Genomic DNA, 24659 nt, shown 5'->3' on the forward strand with positions numbered 1-24659 from the left:
TTCTCCAATGGTTCTATTTTTTAGAATATTAGCACTTTAATTAGTATGGACATTGTTCTTACTTGCCTGCTTCTCTGCTGGGCTCCTATCCCCTTTCAAAAATCCATGTTGTGTTAGATATTTTTCAGTCCTCTAGTGCCAAACAATTCAGACTGAAGTTTCATAACATGCTTAGTTATGTTATTCTTGAATCTTGTAGAAACTTTTGGCAAATATCAATTAGTAGATTGGAAGTTTGTTACTTTCTGTCTTGATTGTTTGGGGTTTTTTGTTCTAGAACTTCTTCCAGAACTTTGACAAGTTTCAGAAATTTTGAGTTTGAGGTAGACCCTTTAAAATGTTGAATGTAAAGAAAAATTCTGGTAAGCAAAACTATTCGAGCTCTTCAACAGTGATTATGGATCTAAAAATTAATTAGGTTTTTTTGCTGTCTTCTTTGAGTGTTCTCTAATTCCTACAAGCTCTGTGTCATTCTCCCTGCTCCTCATCTAGTTGAAAAGGCATTTGTTATTAGATTTTCTGCCTTTTGCAAGTTATTCTTCAAACTTTTGGTCTTCCTTACTGTATTTTTGCACAAATGATCAGAGTTTATGATTTTTTCTATTTTACTAATTTGAATACAATTTATTTTTCTGAACAATAACTTCCTATATTATTCAGTTGGTATCCCTGAATATGCTGTAGTAGTCATAACTTTTTCTTGGTCTTTTTGGTCCTTTTGATAGTGGTATTCATTTGCTCTGACACTTAAATACAAGGCCTTTAGTTTCCTTAATGACTGCAGGTATTCTACCCCTTTTGATGTCTCCTGTTGTTTCTTTTCTATAAACCTAATTTTTATATAGTTTCCTGTTTTGAAATTAGTAACTGTTTGTTTGTTTGTTTGTTTCTGCAAAGCTGTTGAAACTAGATATATGATGGTTGCTGTCAGCATGGCTCCTGGAAAGTAATGCTGTGAACTACGTCCTGCATGGTCAGGACAAGAATTACTTCTCCTTTTGGAGGTTTTGCCAGGAACTAAGTTACAGGAACTAAAAATTAAGTGTTATAATCATGCACTAATGTGACAGCCAGTTATCTACTGGAGATTAAATGAGGTGTTCCCATTATTATTTTCTGCCTTTGCATTCTCAGTTCATGCGTGGATTCCTGATTCACATAACTTGTTTATCTGATTTAACTCTAAAACTTCTGTAACTTTTAACAATAAAACTCCACCAAAACAACCAGTCTTTCCTATGTACTTCGGTGGTAGTGTTCACTGATTTATCTTCTTCCATCAAGTTTCTGATATAGCTATAAAGTAAATTTCTTATTTGAATCTAAGTGGTTTAAATCCCTTATTTTTACTCTTCCAGCATTTGTATAGAAACATAGATATTGTTTCACTTTTATGTTCTTCTGTACTCAATTGTGATTTTTCTTCACATTTTTATTTGAATTTTACTCTTCTATCTCAGATTTTGAGGTTTTGTGAAGAAGTAGGGGTTTATGCAGAGTTTTTTATGAAGCAACTCTTAAAAGATCTATTATCCTGGATGCTTCCCTTGCAAGGGATGCAACCCTTGTTGATTTTCCTGGAGCTGGTACGTTTTTAAAGTGCAAGCAGTCTCATTCTGTTTTGACTTTAGAAAAAGTTCTCTTGTACAGGTTCTGTCTGCCACCAGTTCTTAATGTATCCTTCCTCCTGATGTCATTTATTCAGGCACGTGTGGAGACTTCCACTCTGTCTGAGCCAATAGCTGGTACTGAGAACATCTCAGAGAATGCTGCCATGGAGCTTCTGGTATTTAGTTTCCCCCAGAACTGCAGGCGTTTTCCCTTTGGACTGTTCTCCTGCTCTTCTTTGAGTCGCTCAGGTCTGCTCGCATTGGCTCCTTCCTGCTGAGTCGCTGAGGGTCTCTCAGGTCTGCTCGCATTGGCTCCTTCCTGGCATTGGCCCTGACCGGTCACTGGCCTCCTGCACCTGACAGCCAGGCCATCAAGCGGCACCTTTGGATGTCACAGACTTATTATCAAACTGCAAGCTTGATAATATGCAAGCTGACTGTAATATGCCATTCCTTCCACTAAAAAATCAATAATAATCTGCCTTCAGATTTCAGTTTGGGAAGCCCACTTTTCATCTTACAACCTTTATTTCTACAGTTCGCTAGTTATATGATAGCATATTTTCAAGGTGGGGGGTAAGTTTTCTATATAAAATGTATGTATACAAAAATGTAGATGATTGTCAATAGGTGCTGTTATTTGAACTATATTAAAATTTATATTTTGAGCAAATGCTGTTCCAAATAAGTGCTCAAACTGTGATAATTTTAACTATATAAAATCTTGGATAGATAATCCCGTTCTAGTTCTTCGATTAAACAAAGCTCACCTAGTATGCAGTTTTCTGGAATGAACAAGTGTCCATCCCTCGGTTTCCTGTACCTCTGCAAATGTAAAACAGATTGGGGCTCCCTAGTTATTCTCTGCTTCACCTAGCTTCTGAGAAGCAGTATATAAATGAAGGCAGTCATGCAGCTATTCTAATGAATACTGGAAATTTTATAGGAGCCATCAGATGTAGGGCACAAAAATGGCTTAAACCCATCTTCTTTCCCCTATTTTCATTTCTGTCCCTCTACTGAGATATTTATAGTTATGGGTAACACAGCAATATCCAGGATATTTTATGTAGTTCCTGCTGTTGTATGATTTATGATGACATTCATCCCCAACAAGCTCACATTTATATGCACTGTTCTTTACAATTAACTTGTTTGACAACAATTTATTGGTTTCTGGGTTAATATAGAAGTATCATCCCTTGATAATGTAAGTAAAAGCTCCTAATTATATATATTAACATTTTGTCTGACCAAATCTGTATCACTAAGGATGATCAAACATGACAGTATTCCAAACATGGCTGCCTGGTAATCCATCAACATTTTTTCCCTTGATTGTCATGTAGTAGAATCCTCTTAAATTAAAGTATTATGCATGAAAATTAAACAATATTCCTGTTTATCAAAACATTACAGAAAATGACAGCATTTTAACAAAAAGCATTAATAGAAATCTAACACTTTCTATACTGCTAGATATATGAAGGTAGGGATAGGGTGAAGATAAATCACATACTATGACGCTGATAGTGAATACCAGCTAATACCTGTCATCTATGGTAAATAGGCATTAAGTGTATCATTTAAACGGAATTTTCACCATTGTACACTCTATTACTTTACTTCAAAATGCACTGCTCTGATTCTTCTATGGCAATCATCCTAGGGAACAGCATGCATGTGAATTTCTGGTATATTATACCTCCCGTGGCATATAATGGAGTATTTGTGGTGCCAGTGAGATGACAATATTCAAAAGAAAAGTTCATGTACACAGTCATAATAACAGAGTGGTCTAGCAGGGGAAATCTAGACTAAATGGACAACTGTTTTTATAAAATCCTGTGAAACGTGGTCTATGACAGTACTTCAGTCTTCATTTTATACATTATTCTAGGTGGTACATCTTATTTTGTAGATAAAAGTAGAAATGTGATTGTACTGTCACTGAGATACCATTTAATTTTGTTGTTGCTATATGGTACTGTACTGTAGGAATACTGCATTACCTTGGAAGGGTGACTGCGTTACTACTTAGAAGAAAATATTACTAAAGTAATTAAATTTAAGCATCTTTCTCTAATCTTTTCTTTCGGTTAAAACCATAGACTTTGACTATTAGTTGACAAGTTCAATTATACCATCTTCAGACTGTTGCTCCATGAAACATAAAGATAGTTTTACTTGACGTAACACAGTCTGCATGTTTCTTTAATGCTTGTTCCCTTTTCATGCATCTGTTGTTTGGGCTATGATACAGTAAGCATTAGAAAAATACCCAGATCTCCTTTTTTTGTTGTTGTTCTTTTTTTTTTTCTTTTTTAAGAGATAAGAGTCTGTGAAAGTGAAAAGTATTCCAGAGTGTAAACATTTTATGATTTTTTTTTTTAAATAGCAGCATTATTGCTAACTTTCTCGCAGTGACTTTGAAATGTACACGTCTACATTTATATGCACCAATCAATAAGCACAGTATGGACAGGGTAAAAAAAATATATTTTCACCCTGAAAGACTCTCCTCATTATATTATAACGTCTTTAAAGTAAGTCACATGTTAGATCTAAACTACTTGACAGGTAGCCATTTTAAAGACATTTATGAATATAATCAATGTAATTCTCAATAGTTACATTTCTAATAACCAAGTTGCTGATTTCATGTTCTTGTCAAGATAATTTATACATATACACCATATGTTCTGTGAAATTTTTCTTTGGCCAGGTGAGCATTTAATCTTCCTTTCTCCCTAAAGGAATTATCCACATCCCTGAAATCAGAGGATCCTCCACTTACTTTTCCCTTCTGTCAGACCTTCCAGTCTTAAGACCTCAAGTCGTAATGATCATCTTTTCAGCAGAGGGCAACATATGACGTTCTCAGAGTCCATCAATTCCACTGTTTAATTGGCTGTAGAAATCACTGTTGAGCTAAAGGTGATTTTGAAGCACTTCAAACTCTTCTTGACTCTTAGGCAAGATTCAGATTTTGGTATCCTTTATGATTGTATAGAATATTTCTCAGGGGAATGATCTGTAGTAATGAATCTATTAAATAAAATGAAAGTTGTATTAACATTTTGTCTGACCAAATCTGTATCACTAAGGATGATCAAACATGACAGTATTCCAAACATGGCTGCCTGGTAATCCATCAACATTTTTTCCCTTGATTGTCATGTAGTAGAATCCTCTTAAATTAAAGTATTATGCATGAAAATTAAACAATATTCCTGTTTATCAAAACATTACAGAAAATGACAGCATTTTAACAAAAAGCATTAATAGAAATCTAACACTTTCTATACTGCTAGATATATGAAGGTAGGGATAGGGTGAAGATAAATCACATACTATGACGCTGATAGTGAATACCAGCTAATACCTGTCATCTATGGTAAATAGGCATTAAGTGTATCATTTAAACGGAATTTTCACCATTGTACACTCTATTACTTTACTTCAAAATGCACTGCTCTGATTCTTCTATGGCAATCATCCTAGGGAACAGCATGCATGTGAATTTCTGGTATATTATACCTCCCGTGGCATATAATGGAGTATGTGTGGTGCCAGCGAGATGACAATATTCAAAAGAAAAGTTCATGTACACAGTCATAATAACAGAGTGGTCTAGCAGGGGAAATCTAGACTAAATGGACAACTGTTTTTATAAAATCCTGTGAAACGTGGTCTATGACAGTACTTCAGTCTTCATTTTATACATTATTCTAGGTGGTACATCTTATTTTGTAGATAAAAGTAGAAATGTGATTGTACTGTCACTGAGATACCATTTAATTTTGTTGTTGCTATATGGTACTGTACTGCAGGAATACTGCATTACCTTGGAAGGGTGGCTGCGTTACTTCTTAGAAGAAAATATTACTAAAGTAATTAAATTTAAGCATCTTTCTCTAATCTTTTCTTTCGGTTAAAACCATAGACTTTGACTATTAGTTGACAAGTTCAATTATACCATCTTCAGACTGTTGCTCCATGAAACATAAAGATAGTTTTACTTGACTTAACACAGTCTGCATGTTTCTTTAATGCTTGTTCCCTTTTCATGCATCTGTTGTTTGGGCTATGATACAGTAAGCATTAGAAAAATACCCAGATCTCCTTTTTTTGTTGTTGTTCTTTTTTTTTTTCTTTTTTAAGAGTTAAGAGTCTGTGAAAGTGAAAAGTATTCCAGAGTGTAAACATTTTATGATTTTTTTTTTTAAATAGCAGCATTATTGCTAACTTTCTCGCAGTGACTTTGAAATGTACACGTCTACATTTATATGCACCAATCAATAAGCACAGTATGGACAGGGTAAAAAAAATATATTTTCACCCTGAAAGACTCTCCTCATTATATTATAACGTCTTTAAAGTAAGTCACATGTTAGATCTAAACTACTTGACAGGTAGCCATTTTAAAGACATTTATGAATATAATCAATGTAATTCTCAATAGTTACATTTCTAATAACCAAGTTGCTGATTTCATGTTCTTGTCAAGATAATTTATACATATACACCATATGTTCTGTGAAATTTTTCTTTGGCCAGGTGAGCATTTAATCTTCCTTTCTCCCTAAAGGAATTATCCACATCCCTGAAATCAGAGGATCCTCCACTTACTTTTCCCTTCTGTCAGACCTTCCAGTCTTAAGACCTCAAGTCGTAATGATCATCTTTTCAGCAGAGGGCAACATATGACATTCTCAGAGTCCATCAATTCCACTGTTTAATTGGCTGTAGAAATCACTGTTGAGCTAAAGGTGATTTTGAAGCACTTCAAACTCTTCTTGACTCTTAGGCAAGATTCAGATTTTGGTATCCTTTATGATTGTATAGAATATTTCTCAGGGGAATGATCTGTAGTAATGAATCTATTAAATAAAATGAAAGTTGCTTTTCCTTTTTTTATTGTTATAAGAAAGTAATACTTCTCTGGTTGGAATTTTCTTACTAATGATAGTAAAGTTTGTAGAAAAGACTGTTTTGCTCCAATAAATTGAATAGATGCTAAAAAGTTGCATATCAGGTAGTTCTTAGTTTTGGTAATCTTAGGCCCTTGTCTTCATAATAATGGTAAACCTATTAGGGGAAGAAGGGCTTGGCAAACCATTTGCTATTGGGTATCAGACAACATAACACTCTGAGCTACTAATTCTGTTTTACAATCATTTCAAAAAAAGCAGCAGTTTATTTTTTAACACACTTTTTTCCCTTACATTTTGTATAGAAAAAAGAATGAATTTACATCCATGTTTTAATATTCACATTCTGATTTTTTAATTATATTGTGTAGTTCATTTTCTAAATTATAGACAAATGATACAGTTCATGCACTAAGTAATCACCTAATATCCTGCAGAAGCTTCAGGATGATCCTCACCTTTCTTATTTTTTACAATCACATTTTCAAGTATTCTGTATATGGAATCCTTTTTATTTATCAGACCAGGTGCAAGTTATGCTTCCAGTGCAATATGTTTAAATATCTTTGGTTTTGAGCAACTGGTTAGAACAGGTTCTTTATTAGCCTTAGGATATGACTTTACTGCCTTGCTCATTAGATGTAAAAAAGGGTCTTCCATGGAATGTCCAATGAGATGACATTCCTCATACTGATGGTGACGCTAACATAAATTTGCTCTTTTTTATCTGCATTTTTAACTAACAGTTAATGCTTTCTGGTTTACATAAGTTCGAAAGTTCTCAAAATGACGATTCTTTTTGCATGCTGCAGAGGCTTCTCAATAGATTAAGAAGTTTAACACAATTTTTACAATATCACACAGCCTCTGTTTTCTGGAGGCTATAGAAACACAGAATGGTTTGGGTTGGAAGGGACCTTTAAAGGTCATCTAGTCCAACCCCCCTGCTGTGGGCAGGGACATCTTACACTAGATCAGGTTGCTCAGAGCCCCGTCCAACCTGACCTTGAATGTTTCCAGGGATGGGGCATATACACAAAACTGTATGGAATGATTGATTCTTTTCACCTTGGTGGTGGAATAAAATAAGAGAAATAAATGTTTTAAGAGCTGCTCTAGATTTTTTTGTTTGGTAACTGGGGGGGAATATATTGTTGTGTTAGTCTTCTTAAAGTTCTATTTTGGTGTTAATTGAAGTGTCTGTTTTTCACAGAAGGGAAGAAAATTTGTAGATGGACTATCTTTTATTAAAACTTAATGCCAACAAGTGGCTTGGCAGTGACAATGAATGCCCAAAACTCAAAATGTAGAAAACGTTTGTTGCTCTTATGTTTCATACTACCATGAGCATTAACATAAAAGAGGTATTTCTGAGTTACTTTAAAAAAAAAAAGTAGTCATTTGCAACTCTAACTAGTTAAGCTGGCTCTGAGTTAATTGAGTCTTTCTATAGAGAAGACCAAAAATCTGTTGACTCTAAGGTAAGGGAAAGATAGAAATTTCTAGAAATACATGGTCGACATTTCAGCCAAAACCTTGAAAGAGGCTTGGATTAACTCACACTGTTTGGAGGGCTGGATAGGAGTTTGTTGGTCTAATAGCAAAAGGATTTTGTTCTAAGCACTTAAGTTGTTCATCTTAGACTGGGTATTAAGACCGCTGGGCTTCATGAAAATATACTTTTTGGATATGATGGTTAAGTCTCTTGTGAAGTTACATTCGAGCCCCTTAAAAACACTTAAAGCATGACTCAGTCATTTAAGTGTTTTCTCATTGTTAATATAATCCTTGTTTGTACAGTTCCACTATGTCTCCTGTTTATTCTATTTCTTTTTTTCATACATATATAAACTTTCAGGTATATTTTATATATGTTAAATGTGTAACATTAATTTGTCTGGACCCCCTTTTTTTTTGTTCTCATTTCTTGAAGGAGCATAGTCAGGGGAGAAGCTATTCTTTCTCCCCTTCAGTATCCTCAGATATCTGTATCCTTTTCATAAGAGTTTTTGCAGCCTTATTACTGACTAGCTATGAAGCACACAGAAGTGAGTGTGACAGCCTATGTAATTTAGAACACTTAATTTATCTATTATATCATCCATTGAGTGATAGCATAATTTCAGCAATTTTAAGTGCAGGATAACCACCCAGTGAGTGGTTAAACCTCTACAGTATAGCGTGTCTGAGATATGGTTTGGCAGCTGGAATTTACTCTCTAAAAAACCCCAAAAGATCTCTTGGAGGACTTCGGCTTGGAATGCTTCCTGAGCGCAACCAGTGTTTGTGGTACTTCAGTAAAGAAATCTTGGAGTCTTCAAACTATTTTTTTCAACATGTTTGAAGTGGTTATGCCTCTGCATACACTGGGAAAATGTTCTCCTAAACCAAGAGTTTTGAGCCATTCCTCATCTTTCCTGACCCTGAGGTTAATAGGGATTCTGGAAGTCCTTTAGAACAAGCTCAGGAGTTCGTTGAAGTTATACTGGGTAAAAGATTGTCTCAAGACTTTTTCTGCATTTTCTCTCAATTTTGTCAGAGCAGAGAGAAGCAAGTGCTTAATACCAGGTATAGGTTTTCCATTTTCTAGAATGGTCCTATCACCATCATAATTAAATAATTTTCAGCTATCATTTAAGACCGGTTTAAGGTTATTTCACAGTATTCTAACCGTTGCAAGCGGCTTAAGCGGGGGCTTTGCATTAGTTTTGTTTCTGGGAGTGAACACTCTTGGCAATTAAAGAGAACCTTGAAGTAGGATAGCTATATGAGTCTTATTGAATTTTGAATTCCAGCTTGCATAGCTATGTCACATTTGCTTTAATCCAGAACAGCAAATTCATCTCTGACCTCTCAGCCCTGCTGCTCAAGGGAAACATACAAAATACCTTCAAAAGATAATTCTGGAACTAAAATTCATAACTCTACTGGGCACTAAAAACCATGGACTCAACAGAGACATTGGTTTTATGGCACATTATATTTTTTGCCACCCCAGGATAACCTTTCCGTGCTGCACAGACAATAAATTACTTGCGTCTCTCTTGCTCTCTTTCTCTCTGTGTCCCATAGGAGCAAACAAATGTATTGTCTTTCCCTTTCTAATATTTCTCCACCCCATATTTATGAACTATCTTATCTTTTAGTTAATTGAATTGGCAAGCTTGATTAAATTAAAATCAGAGCAATTGTTCTCAACTTTTATTTAGTTTGGAAGATTGCTAATTCTACTTCAGATTGGAGGAAAGTCTTGCATGCCTGAAAGCTTGTCATTTTCCCCTCAAATATTGCATTTAGTCTAATAGAAGATAGTAACACTTCTTATAAACTGTACATATTTATGCTGTTAGAACACATGGCTAGAGTAGTGCCACTTAATTCACAGTAACGTGCTGATTAGGTACAACTAATTCCTCCCTTTTGGTTCCAGAAGTTTTATAGTAGTTCAGTTTTTTTGTAAACAGTTTGGCCAGTCCAAACTCCTAGGTAGCTGTGGTTTTGTATTTTTAATATTTTCTGTTTATTATTCTCATGTTATTGTGCATGTGGTTTGTAAAACATTTTGAGATCTATCTGGCTGAGGAGTGGTGTGTAATTGTCCTGTTTCTTATTTTCCAACAAAAATAATAGCAATTAAAGGAACAAAATGCACTCGATCATAAATGTCCCTGTTTTCAAGATTAAACACTATCTACAGAATTTGCTAATTTCTGAAGTTTCTTGGTGCTCAGTGATGTCCTCTGAAAGTGTGGTAAACTCCAAGCTGTATCAGTAACTGAACTCTATTCAGTTTCTAATACAGTCAATAGTGCTTTGATAAAGCTGGAAAATGCTGAAATGCTGACAGTTTCTAAGGTAATCCTTTAGAAAGTGGTTGCCAGTACCAATACATTTTAAAACCAAAAAAAATATTGCTCAGCATAAATGCAATAAAATGATGTGTGCATTATTACATACTCTTCACTTCAGTGATTCTTCAGTGAAAAAAACAAAATCAACAGCACACACTGTCTCTGCAGGTCTGAGACATCACAGGAGATGCTTCTGAATACACCCTCATGGTTTGGTGCTTATTCTTAGCTGGGAGAAGCAATGCCGTAAATTCGGATCTTGCCTCTGTCTCTGGTGTTATAAAATTTCAGTAAAATAAATGAAAGAAAACAAAGAAGGTACAGTATCTGGACTCATGGCATTATGATGTACCATCTGAGTAGACAACACGAATAGCCTGCGGCATAGATCAACTTTAACTGTGGTCTTGTCACATTTCATAAACTGGAGCAAAACTGGGCTTGGTCAGCATATGATACAAAGCCTGTAAGAAAACTGTTCATAACTCAGAAAGCAGTGCATGTAGTTCAGCTGTTTTGCGGTGTTTCCTCAAAAACTAAAGAATGTCTCACTACAATTAAAGGGGATCATTTTTTCTCAGTGGAAGAATTGGAAAGCCAATTCTTTTCATTAAAAAAACCCCACCCTCAGTGTTTCTTCTTCTTTTTTTTTCTAGTTAGATTTTGTTGTTTTATAAAGCAACAGACACTTCTGACGAAAAGTGGAAATTTACTATTGCTTCACATATAATTGCTTTTTTTCCACATTTTTGCAAAAATTTCTGGTGGTAATCACTGTTTTTTACCATTAAATATGATTGAACCATATTTAGCTTCAATCACCTTAAGAAATTTGGGGTTACATCTGGCTATTTTTCTGTGTGTGACTGTAAACACCCATATAGTCCTTTTTTTGGTGTGTATGGGCCTACCTAGCAAAATTACAATTCAGAAACATAAGCGTGCATTGTGTAATAACTTCAGGAAGCTACTAATTTGTTGTAGGATTTATTATTCATATTTAGAATTTAAATTGAAATCTCTGATGCAACAAACCCAGAACACTCTCAAGACTAGTAACTGTAAAACATGATGCTCATCTGCTACTGACCCTGTAGAAAAGATTCAGTGTTATTGCAAAATACTCTTTGTTGTGACAAGCACTTAATGATAGAAACACTACTGCCGTAGCATTGGTCCTAGTTGGTCTACTGAGTAAAGACCTGTTACAAATCCAGTATCAATCCTCTACCCTTTTGTTTAATACAGAAACCGTGGTGTTTTTTTTTTTTATTATATTATAGCATCTCATACTCCTAACCTAAAACCAGAATAATGGTAGAGTTGTTTGTTTGGGTTTTTTTTGTTTGGTTGGGGTTTTTTTATAATTAGATTCAGTTAATGGAACAAGTATGCAGTTTGCAGTACACTGTGGAATAACTTCAGCTGCATTTAAAAAAAGAACAAAACCTGACATTACATTTTGTAGTAGCTACTGACTACCCAGAGAGAGGTGGCTGCAATAAATTGTTTGTTTAATTGATATTGTGTATTTAATTTATATTTTAGTTTATCTTAATTATATCACACATTATTAAAAATAAGCCTATTCTGTTTTTGCATATGTGTAGTTTAGAAATTTTTTAGGTTTTCATTCATTTTGTGGAATTTCAGTTGCACAATACTACTGTATTTGTCACACCAAGAGGAAAAAATCTTCCTTTCCCTCCCCCCAGTAGAATTTAATAAAATTATGAATCTTCTTTCTTGATAGGTTAGGTGAAATCCTGTGTTCTGAAATTAAATTGCTTTCCAGTGTATATAAGTAAAGTTTAATCTTTACTGTTGAAACCAAAGCATTTTCTTCAAAATTCATTATTGGAAAAACAGAAGATTAGGACAGGTTGAAGCACTGACCTGTATATGATCGGTCCCCTCATATAACATTAATCATGGATGTCACTAGTTACTAGCCCTCAAGAGCCCACTTTAGGATATATTGTATTTACTGTGGAAGTTGAATAAAGGCAGAAGCAGAAGAAGTGTTGTATGCAATCAAGCATATGTGAGTTTATTATTATAAGTTGTGGATCCTGACTACTTTCAGGCCTTTAACTGTCCTTCTTCCTAGCCTCTAAAAATACCTTTCACCCTCTAGTCACAATTTACACCAATAGTCTTAATTTGGAGTTTTTTAATGTTGGATTTAGCAAAATTTTATTAATGTAATATATTGTGTGTATGATCGACTCATGCTTGGGGTTTTCTTAGCAGGGTAATTAGAGTAGAAATGTTATCCTTTGGCAACTTGCTAATATCCTCATGGAGGCATAAATGGGGTTGGAATCCTTCCATCCACATCCATTGCTGTTTGAAGGAACCCGCTCACACTCTCAAAGTACCAGGCTTTAACTATCCCTGTGGCTGAGTAGGTGGAATTAAGACACTTGGTTCCTTTGTGTTTTCCAGTTTCAGTGGAACAGCAAGATTTGGAACTTAGGATTTGGTTCCGGGCTGTGGAGAAGAGCTAGTCTGGTTATGGAGTCTTTTGGTTTGTTCTTTACAGCCTGGTTATGTTTTCCTTGTTACTTGTTCTTTCTCCTCCTTTTCTCTTTCAGAGCTAATATCCTTGCCCCAGGTCTCTTTGCCCAGATAATCTTGGTTGCACGCTGGTGGTTCCTTGCTAGATTTGTTTCTCTGCAATCAGCTGTTCCTGGATTCTGTATTTCTTTCAGTTCTCCTCTAATCTGTCCCTTCCTAAATCATTCAGATCTCTTCATCTAATGTTTGACCTTTCCAGACTCTCTATCATTCCTGACTCTTTTTTCTAGTTCTGTTTAACCAATTGTACTTCAAGTCACTTGAACCAACTAGCTTCATATCAACTGAGGTCCCAGAGAGTCCAGGTATGCAAATAATTTGTTTCAGTCTCTCACTCAGTCCCTGGTATTGTGGTCCTTTTGTACCCTCTTTTGCTTTCAAGCAATAGTCCCACTGCCCTGGCGCTCAGTTCTCAGTTCTAGTCATCCTAATCAGTCAATCCAAGGCCTGTAACATAAATCACCAGTTTCACTCATGCCCAGCAGCAGCCCCTTGCTGTCCGTTCTCCCATTCTACTGCCACCCAGATCCTCCTCTGTCCAATTTACCCTCTGTTAGTACTGCCTTTGCAGAGTGTAGGCGGGACAGTCTCTTTGTTCTCCCAATATAAAGATTGGAACATAGGGAAAACCTGCATTATGGGAGAAATATAGGATCAGTCTTGGGATGAGGATTACTTTGTGCAGGTGGAATCTTTCATGATTTCAATTTTCAACTGTTACATGCCTCTGCTGACCTTGTGACTGCAGTTTTCAAAGCCTTATTATCTTGTCCAAGTTTGGGTAAATTTTCATCTCATGCTGAATTTAAGCCCCTATTCCACATTATGGGTGAGACCCAAAGGTTTCCACGAAGAAGTAGATAGGTAAAAATAATGCATTTTCCCCACTCACACTGTTTTCAGGAGCTAATAATTGGGGTGAAACCACCTGTTTTGGTTTGCTTCAGCATCATGATAGCAAAGGTGTCCAGTTATTACTTGTACCTATGAAATATTCTTTAAATTGTTGACTTTGCTTTTGAAGGTGTGTTTGAGTGGGTTTACCAACTCCACTTTCTAGGATGGATTTGTAATTTCTTGGGGACCAAGAATCCAGTCAATTGGTATTTTTGTGGAAAGGAAAATTATTAAATGTATAACTTTTGTGAAAATATACATTTGCAGGGTCCCCATCTGTTTTCAGAAACAGATATCTAAATTCTTACCAATTGTAGAGGGTTTTTTTCTCCAGTTTGTCAATCAAGTGTTTTTTAAGTATCATCTTGATGTCACATACGGCTAATTTTATATTGGTGGTTGAAGCTTCCTATGTGAACAGCAGAGGCTTTCAGTGATTATTGTTTCCCATTTAATCTCCCAGCATTTTGTTTTCCAGTTCCAGTAACATCATCTTGATGTCACATACGGCTAATTTTATATTGGTGGTTGAAGCTTCCTATGTGAACAGCAGAGGCTTTCAGTGATTATTGTTTCCCATTTAATCTCCCAGCATTTTGTTTTCCAGTTCCAGTAACAGTTAGCATAAGCCACTAGTATATAAGAAATGTCTCTCAGACATGTTTGCATTGTGTTGTCTGTAGAATTATTTTTTTGTATTTTATTTCTTTTTTTCCCCCCAGAAAATTGATTGTTAGTCAAAAAAATTAATCTGCAGAGTGGCTCCATTCAGGTCAGGTCAAATTTGCCAAACCTGTCAGCTTGAAAAAATGAATAAGTTCTCCAGAGCTCTACTTTAGTACTAGCGAAATAGTTTGATTTGAAAAGCAGTAAAGTGAATGTCAAGGAATATACTATCAGAAGAGAGAAGTATCTCCAAAACACTTTTACCAATACCACAAGTGTGAGTCCCTTACTGAAAAATATGGTGCTCTACCCTTACATCGCTCTGCAGGGGGATGAACCTGTGTTTTTCTTTTCCTAAAAGAATGCTCTTATGATCTAGGGTGTTCTAGGTAGACTGATTTTGATCTTTTGTTCTGGAAATGTTTTATTCTGCATGAATTATACAGGGTGGGTCTACATTATCAATTTGGGTGTTTTTTTCTTAATTCTCTCTGCAGCCCCAATTCCTCTGTACACTCCTCAGCCTTTGGCTTACTCTAAATATGGGCCAACTACATTGCCCTAAGCTGGCTGTGGAGATCAAAATGGCTCTAGACTGCATTAGAATTGATAGGAAGAGACCTTTGTTGAAATCCATTCTGAATCATGTTTAGAGTAGACTGAGCTTTAATGTAATTTTTTTTTCTGACTCAATCACCATATAAGTAAATAGCTCATACGAAGTAGACCTGCATTAGTAGAAGAAACACCAAGCCAAATAACCTTTATCCTCATGCATTGTCCTGGACAATACTTGATGAAATTTTCATCTTCTTACAGGTAGGAGCCAAAACTTAATCTTCCATAATCTTCATGGCTTCCTTTCCATTGATTACTGGGCTTCATTTCATAGGGCTGTAATCTGATTGCTTAGCTAGATAACAGAAATAAATTACAGTTCTCACTACCTCAGTCCTTGGTGTTCCAAAAAACACCATGTGGAAAACCAGTAGTGTCCCTACTACATATTTAACTAAGATTTGAAGAGGAACTTTAGAAATCTAGACTGCATATGTCCGGCCAAAAAAAATCCCCCACCTTTATGAGGCTCTGTCTATGTTTCAGATAGTAATCAGAATCCAGAAACACTCTAACGTAATTGGTAGGGATTCTTATGATAGGCTTTACTAGGCCTTTTCAGAAGTATCTAGCTGGTAGGATCTCATTCAAGATCTGATTTTTATCTTTAACTGTGCAGATACCTTAAGTATATTTTTTCAGTCTGGCAGTGTTTATTAAAGTTTGTAAATTTGTATTATTGTGGACTGCAAGATATGAGATAAACTGGTTTTTTCTGTTGCACCTTAATTTGCACCTAATATTAAAAAGAGCTACTACTGGGTGTGGGGGTGGAATTCAGTCACTGGCTGCTTTGCGTTAGTTCTTGGACTTCCAAGAAGGATGCAATTGAAAGACATGGCTTAGGAGACAGATGTATATCTTCAAAGATTGAATTGATACAATGGTTTATTTCTACATATTTGTATGGTCCCACTGATAAGTTATATCTAACTGCTGTTTTAAATGACTATTTGAATAATAATTGCTGCAAACGTTGCAAGCATATAAATGAACATGACCACCTATAACATGCAAAACTATATTGTCCCATCCATTTCAAAATTAATTTTTAAATTCTGTTATTGTACAGATCTTAACCAGGTACATAAAAGAATGGGAACATAGGTGGAAATGTTAGTTGGATTTCTACCACTGTTTGCACCTAATAGTACATCTACTTAAAAGATACCCTTGTTGTTTCATCATGGATGAAACATCAGGATATCGCTCAGGATGATTTTGTTACTTGCTGCTGTCATATTTTTAAAGCCAGGATCTAGTGCCTAAGAGTTAGCATTTACAGAATCAATTTTCAGCCAGGTATGAATATTGCCTAATTAAGATACCTGTAGTACTTCTCATATGTGTAATCTTGACTTTGTCATCTTTCTAATATTCATTTTTCTAGGCAATATATGATTAGATCATAAGACTCTTATAAAATGATATTTGATAAAATATATTACAGAAGGACTTAGAACATATACAGATATTTGGATTAGCGGTTGTTATTAAAATTACTATACAAGTGGCAATCTTCCATTTTGATATCAAACATTGAAATTTTTCAGAGAATGCCATTTGACCTTCAGGTCTAGTGAACAGCTTGAGATTAGCAAATCACTGAATAAAACTAGTGAAACTTATATAATAAAACAGGAGTGGAAAAAGGAAATAATAACTAAAGCTGCAAAATAGTGTACATTTTTATTTTTGAATTTGTATGAATAAAATCATAACTTTGCTTTTAGATACTGTCAAACAGCATAATACTCTTAGCTTCCAAAAATAATATGTTTTGGTTTACTTTCTTCTTTTTAGTTTAATATTGCTACTAAATAAAAGATTGTAGGATTTTATTTTTTAACCAAAGAAGGGGAAAATAAAATACAGCCACCTCTGGGTAAATTCTTATGGTGAACAACAACAGCAAAAGAAGATGCTTACACTTTTATCCCTTGTGGATTTCTTTTTAATATTTCAGAGCAAGGAACATGTGGCTGTTACTATCAGCACTGGTGTATTTGTGGCGATGCCTATCAACATCCACCAGAGAGCAGGGCAGCTCCAAAACCCGCATCTTTTATGCTGTGGAAATTGATGGAGACAGCAACACAGCCAGCTTCTTGGCCAAACAACATGGAATGCAGTTCATTTCAAAGGTCAGCGCATATTTAAACTTGCTTCATTACTCCCACCTTTATGCTTGAAATTTTCATTTTTTTAAAATCAGTTTACCTAGAGGTTCCTTTAGAGACAGAAAAATGAAAGTGCTGAATCCTATTTTCATTTGGGGATATCAAGCTTTTTATCAGATTATAGAGGTGGCGTTTCAGAATATTTCATATCTGATCAGAAGGAAAATCCAAAAATAATTTTCTCTTTATTCAGGAGTCTTTCAGGCACTGGGACTGTTTTATTTATTACTTAATATTGTGCTCCAGTCAATCATTTTGAATTCAGACAGGAAAATGGAATTTTTATTTTTAAAAAGAAAAAATCCTGAGGAAAAATGCTATTGGAATAAAGCAGATTTCATTATTTTTAAAAATACAAATATGTCTTTTCTTCCTCTGCTAACTATTTTATTTTCCTTTAACCACAGTGCATTAATATGAAGACATATATTAAACAAGGATCTTATATGAAATCATATATTAGTTAATTACAGGCATTTTATTTCAGGGCATTTCTACAACACACATCATTGAGCTTGAGGAATTATGGCCTTGTAACACAAACAAGGAAAAATCTTTTTCTTTCTTTGGACTAGTATCTCAATGCACATATTTTCTGTATGTGTGCCATGTATGTGTGTGTAAACATGAAGTATGTATTTATATTGCATTTAGCTTTATTTTAACTTTCTATCGGAAAAAGGTTATTCCTGAAGTGTATGTTAGTGCTCTGGAACACAGCCCAAATAGAGGAAACGCATTAATATCTTTCAGTTACAGTTACTGGTCTATAAAACTGGACATGTATACCAGTGACATACAGTGTTAAATTTTCCTGTTGCTTCTAGTTTAGAAACATCTTGTGTGGGTTAAAGTAGATCACAAATAAATTATTAAAACTTTTAATATGTTAATCTGTAGCAGCCTCCATTCATTGACCTGAAAGTTCTTTGCCAATTTTAATAAATTAAGCCTTGAAGTGCTCCTGTTGCTTTTATCTCTACTTTTCAGATGTGCAAAGCAGAGGTAGAGTAAGTAAAACAATTTGTTCAAGATCCACACAGGAAGTCTGTGGCCCAGTGAGAAATGGAAAATACATTTCTAAATTTTCAACTCCGTGCTCTAGCTGTAAGAAATTATCCTAAGAGAGAAAATGTAATCAGCTTATGAAGAAGAGCCAGTGCGTTATACATACCTCGACAGCCACTATGGTCTACCCTAGTCATGAGAATCACTGAAGGGCTCCAAGGAAAACTGCACCCAGTTTTCTGTTAGAAGAATGACGATGACACAGCCTTCCCAATGTGTCACCCTTAGTGTATAAATATTAAAACCACCACAGACTGTTATAATGAGGATGTTAATTAAAAACACCCAACAAACAACACTGAAGTATTAGACAGTAAGTATTTCTATAAAGGGTGACTTCAATGATAGGGTTGCTAAAAAGGGTTTCCTCACGTTTTGAGTAGCACAGAGGTATTTTGTACAAGGGGAATAGATGACAGTTTCTGTTGCTACACAATCTGGGCACTATTTATAGCTAGGTTGCTGGAAAAAAATTTGGTAGTATAACAGAGCCAATCATACTGTATTCTTTGTTCTGTAATATTTATCCAGGAAAACACCTTTTTTATTACAGTGATTATGAATAAGAAAAAGCAAAAGATGGAAAGAGAAATGCAGGAGACATAGGAAGGGTTTTTCCCCTGGCTTCTCTGTGAATTTCTGGTTTACAACCTGTTGTATAAGCAGCAGATACCTTTGTTAGCATTCTCATTTCCAATATGAAAAAAAAAAGCTTCTGTGATATTTAAAGCTTATGGTCTTTAAGCCATGAGGAACACTGGTAATGTATTAAAGATTCAAATATGATTAAGCTTAATATTTTTTCAAACTTTTTGTTGGCTTGTAATAAGCTTACAGCATGTGCTATGTGATAAGACAAGATGATACTAAAACATTATTTGGAAAAATAAACCTGTAAAACGTGATAAAACTTGTCGTCGCTAGAATTCCTGGGTAGTTGGGAGTATTAGTAGTATTGCAGTTAGGAGTTATGCTCCTATTTTATGTTCCCATATGACAAAGCATTTGAAACATATACTTAAGTTCAATTCTTTTTCAGAAAAAAATCATAAACATGTGCCTAAGTTCCTTTGAAATAAATAGGATCTAGGCATATGCTTAAGTGCTTTGCTGGATAAGGCTGGGCTACTGAATGGGGCTCTTAGTGAAAACACAGTTTTGTATGAGAAAAGTGACATCAAAGACTGAAAATGCTATCTTTTAAATATGCTACTGTCACCACAGGAAACAGGCTCCTGTAGAAATGGTAATTATGTGTAACTGTGACATCCTTGCTTCAGCATGTTAGTTGCAATTTAGAGTTGCAGTTTAAAGGCATAACTTCCCTTTGGCATAAGTGTACATTTTTACTATGATACGGTGAATAAAGACAGTGAGTTAAGTGTGTTACTCTGGAGTGCTTCCTCTCACTACGTGTAGTTACTTATTAATATGCAGATGCTTGGCAACAAAGTAGGAAAATAGTAACTATGAAGACGGCTACCAATTAGGTATCACACTGGATTGCACTTCTTCAAAGTATAACTCTTGAATGACATTTAGTGTATAAAATCCAAAATGTTAAACTCTTCACATTGATTGCAATACTATTTAATTTCATATTCTGTACCAGCTAACTTACCGATAGAAACAGTGTAGGTGAAGAGTTCTTTTAAACCTTACTATTATGATTTCTTTTAAACTTAAAACCACTGACTTAAAGTTTCTGTAATTAAAACACTCATTAAATACTGTGAAGATGCCCACAGTGTGTAGGAGAGTCTCACCAGTTCTAACCTAACCAAAATATTTTGCAAAGAAATGCTTACTTTGGTTCTAAGTTTTGCATTTCTAGGTGATAGCATTGCACTCAGTAAAGATTAGACAGCAGATATTAAATATAGTTATGTGTCAGAGGTATACATTAGAATCAAATGTATGTTAGGATTCTTTGACACAGTTGTATTTTGAGTCAGCTCAATTCCTTTATTTTTATCACTATTGTAATGTAGACTGCACGAGTCTTGTCTCTATACTGCAAAAAGGACTTTTTATTGTACTGCTAGGTGGCAGGAATAGAGGATATAGTGCCAGCCACTTCAGTTTCATTCTCTTGTTTCCTTCCCCACTATTTAAGACAGAGGTTGTAGAGAAGATACAGACTTTATTGCATTTCTTTAGGCTCAGAGGGAAGGAGGTGGTAAAAGAGTAAAACTTGAAAAGGGAGTGCATGCACACCAACTGTGGGTCATCAAGAACAATGTCTTTTTTTGGCTGTATAATGCCTCATCCTTACCTCAGTGAAGTCAACAGAAAACCTCCCATTGACTTTCAAGGGAGTGTAGAAGAAGAAATGTTTCTATGTAAATGTATCCAAGTAGCGAGTATCACTAGTACTTAAACTGTGTGAGACACTCATAGGAAAATGGAGTGAAAAATTGCAGACTTGATCTCAGTCTTACAACCTTCCAAAGCAGGATTTCTTGTATGCTATTGTACATTTTGCTCCTGTGCAGCAGATATGAAAACATGAAGAAACACTGGGGAAGCTCTGCCTAAAATCTGTTCATTTAAAGTAGTAAGGCTCTTGCACAAATAGTTTTAATTGACAGCTCTTTTAGCTGAGATTTTAAAGTGAGCACCAAGTTTCAATGGTTTTACAAAAGTCAGACAAAAGAAACACATCAACTTTTTCTATGTGTGGATTTTATTTTTATTTTTTAATTTGGATTAGTAAAAGTTTTGCGTGTTGGTGAATTTGATGAATCAGTGTTGAAGATTTTGATATAAATTCATACATATATATAAGTATACACATAAGTAAAATGCATATATGAGTGTATGCTTGGACACACACCCCCGATACGTACTTATCCAAGTGTAATAATACAGATATGTTACAAATTTCATTTACAGCAGAGTTTCCTAGCTATATCGGGTATTTATTTTTCATCAGCAAAACTCTGAAAAATATTATATAAAAGGTGCATGGTGTTTGAGAGTTATAGCTAAGAATTTGTTCTTGATAATGCACACTGGGAACACCTGCAGTGAAGTTCAAGGTCTTGATATTCCTAAATTTGTATAGAAACTCCAAACAGGTCTTGGATAAAAAAAAAATGAAATGAGGATTTGAAATGAATTATTCTGACCAGGAGTCAAAAATTGATTGTGTGTCTGTATATATATATATTTAGAAGGCAAAGTCAAGCTGGGCAGCAAACCCCACTTTTAATAAAAATGGGTTTAATGCAAGTACTTTCTAGGAATGAAAACAAGATTGCTGAATGACATTTTGACTGTAAGGTTAGTTTCATATTCTCTCTCTCTTTCTTTTATTTTTTCTTTCTCTCTCTTCTTTATTCTTGCCCTTTCTCTTTCATTCTCTCTTTCATTCTCCTCTTTGTTAATTTCCTTTTTCAGTCTAGAGAAATTTTTAGTGATTTCATGATCATTTCTGTTTCCCAAAGCCTATTTTCTTTATTAAGCTTCTTTGGATATTTTGCAGGCTGTAAGCAGAGCAGATATAACTTGATGTTTCTGAGTGTACTTATTACTTTTATTTTATGATAAATCCCTTCAATATTTTTGCACCTTTAAAAGTTGAACTACACAAAATCTAAGGAATCTATGGAAATGCCTCTTGCTGAGCTGGACACGAGCTTAATAGATCCTGTCCAAGAATGTGTCTCAACTTGCATCACCTCACTCTATGGGCAAGTGTCTTGAATCAGTGATTTCCCTCTCAAGTTTTACAGCACATCTTTAGTGTATTATATTTGCTGCAGAGTAAGTTCTGGGATGAGCATTTGTCCCAGTGTGATATTTTTTTTCTTCTATTCTACTGCTTTTATTTATCTGGAAAAAATATCTTAGGTTTAAATTACTATTTTAAATTTGATTTTCTCCCTATGCGGTATGTGGTTGTTACAGAAGACGAAGTGATACACCAAGCCTTTTAAACGGGAAAAAAAAGGGTGTATGTTATGGGTTTTGATTATGGGTGGAGTTAATTCCTTTGCCTTGGACTGAAGTCCAAGAAAATTTGCATTTTTTTAGACGAGAGGGGTTTCTGGAATAGCGACAGGTACTTACTTCTGTTACTTTTCCTTCTCCTCTCTGCCATCCTGTGAAGCTACCGAAGTGTCCAGAAAGTGTTCCCCTTGTGGCAAAGAGAGGGAAAATCCCTGCTTCACACTGAAGTCTAAAAGTAGTAATGGCTGCATTTTGCTAAATCTGGGGGGCAGAAGCACACCTTAGGTGGCGCTAAGTTTGTTAACACAGCTGGTGAATGCTTGACGATTTGAAAATACTGTCAAGATTTTTAACAAGGCATACTACAGTAAAAGCTTCCACTGTTTTTCTTTTGTTTACATATGTGATATTATAACTGAGGTTTTCTTTAGTACGGCAGTTGCTAATTCATCCTATTTTTGTTAAAAACTGGTATTTTTCTCAAATATTCTGCTTCTGGAGTCGTGTTTTCTTTCAAAGAAAGGCACATTAGTCTTTCTATAGCATAAAATTAATACCCTCTTAGGCCATTTATTGAAGACTGCAGTATTATTATATTGTACTACTGTAAAATAGCAGCACCTGCTCTTTTAATCTCAGCTAAAAATTCTCTTGCATTTCTTGAGCATTGCGAGGTGTAGATTCAGAAGGACCGTACATCTTTTCCATGGTTTTGGCTGTGCTGTGTAACACTATTCAGATGCATATGTGACAACAGCTTATGTATTCACCCTTCTACCAGGTGAATGCTCCTATGCTTGAAAAGGGCTTTACAAAAAGGCAGAGAATTATGAGCACTCATTAGTTATTACCAATTTATGCTAATATACTAGGAAACTAATCATTTAATCGTTCTGATTGAAATGATGGGCATGATTCACAGGAGATGTAAATTGGTATAGCCCTATTTAAATCAATGAAACTATACTGATATATGCCAGCTGAGAATCAGGTCCCTCATCTTTATTTGAATAATTTAATGGTAGGCTGACCAGACCATTAGCGAATACAGTTAATAGAACAATCCTGTATTGAAACTGGAATAGAATATGGAAGCTAGTAATGTTAGATGATTTTTTTTCTTTTTTTTTTTTCTCTCTATTGTCCTGTTGAGTAGACAGGTCTTAAGTAGATCAAGTTTAAGCTTTGAAGTTAGTGACATAATGGTACATTTAGCAAACAACCACAAAGTGGAAAAATATTGGAAAATATTTTTGCACAATACTGCAAAAACAACCCACTTTTTGATGACTTTTGAAAAAAAAAATTCATTTTACCTCTGCACCTGCTGATATTATTCACCGCTCTGTCTGTCCTCACACTTAACTAGTCTGGTGTTAAAATAGTAACTACAGTGTAAACGAAAGGTGAAAAAAAAAAAAGAAAATCACCGTGATTCATCTAGGTCTTGTTAATGAAGGAATGTTCCCTGTTAAACATATTCATTTCAAATTCTGGATGCCTGTCATTGTACGGAAATAGTGTAAACATGGTTACAAGTCTTCTATTTTTTTAAATGAAAGTATCTTAAACAAGAGTTATGAAATTGCAAACTCTCCCTGGAACTACAACAAATGTTTCTTCTCATTTCTTGCACCTCTGGGACTGTAGCACTGGAAAATGGATGCAAAAACCCATAAATTTGCCAGATGCTTGGTACAGGGTTCCTGGCATATATTTAATCCCTCACTATTTTTGTCCCTGAAAGGAAAAAAAAAAAATCAAGATAAATTGGAATTTGGTTTAATTTAAAACATATTACTGAGCTAATATATGCATGTCTATTTTTTCAGTGATTGCCAGAGGTGTTTAGCAAACTGATGTCAATATATCGTGTGTGCATATATTACATACATGGAATGGTACAGAGTGCATGGTGGGCCAACTCATTTATTTCTGTCAATTTAGTATGGAAGGTCCTCTGTAGCAAGTGGAAGTGATGCCTCAAGAGGCAGTTCATGGTTTCTTAAGAGCAGTTTGATTTTAAGAACTTGATGTCAAACATAGGAAGTCATAGTTTCCTACATTCTTGTTTTACAAGAAGTATTTGGCACCACTGAGATCCAACTTAGTTTTGAGGCTGCATTGATAGGCTGTTTTACTTTGTAAGTTAATGTAATGACAGATTTAAGCTCTGGAGTCTGGATTTTAAGAGAGAAGTGAGACTGGAAGGAGAAGGAAGGATTGCTTCGCTTGAAGAATCGTTGCTATGTTTTACAGTACTTCACTTAATTGTTTAACAATTATAATTCTTTTTATTTG

The sequence above is a fragment of the Aptenodytes forsteri genome, unplaced genomic scaffold (genome assembly GCF_000699145.1).
Source record: "Aptenodytes forsteri isolate BGI_AS27 unplaced genomic scaffold, ASM69914v1 Scaffold384, whole genome shotgun sequence".
NCBI lineage: Eukaryota > Metazoa > Chordata > Aves > Sphenisciformes > Spheniscidae > Aptenodytes > Aptenodytes forsteri.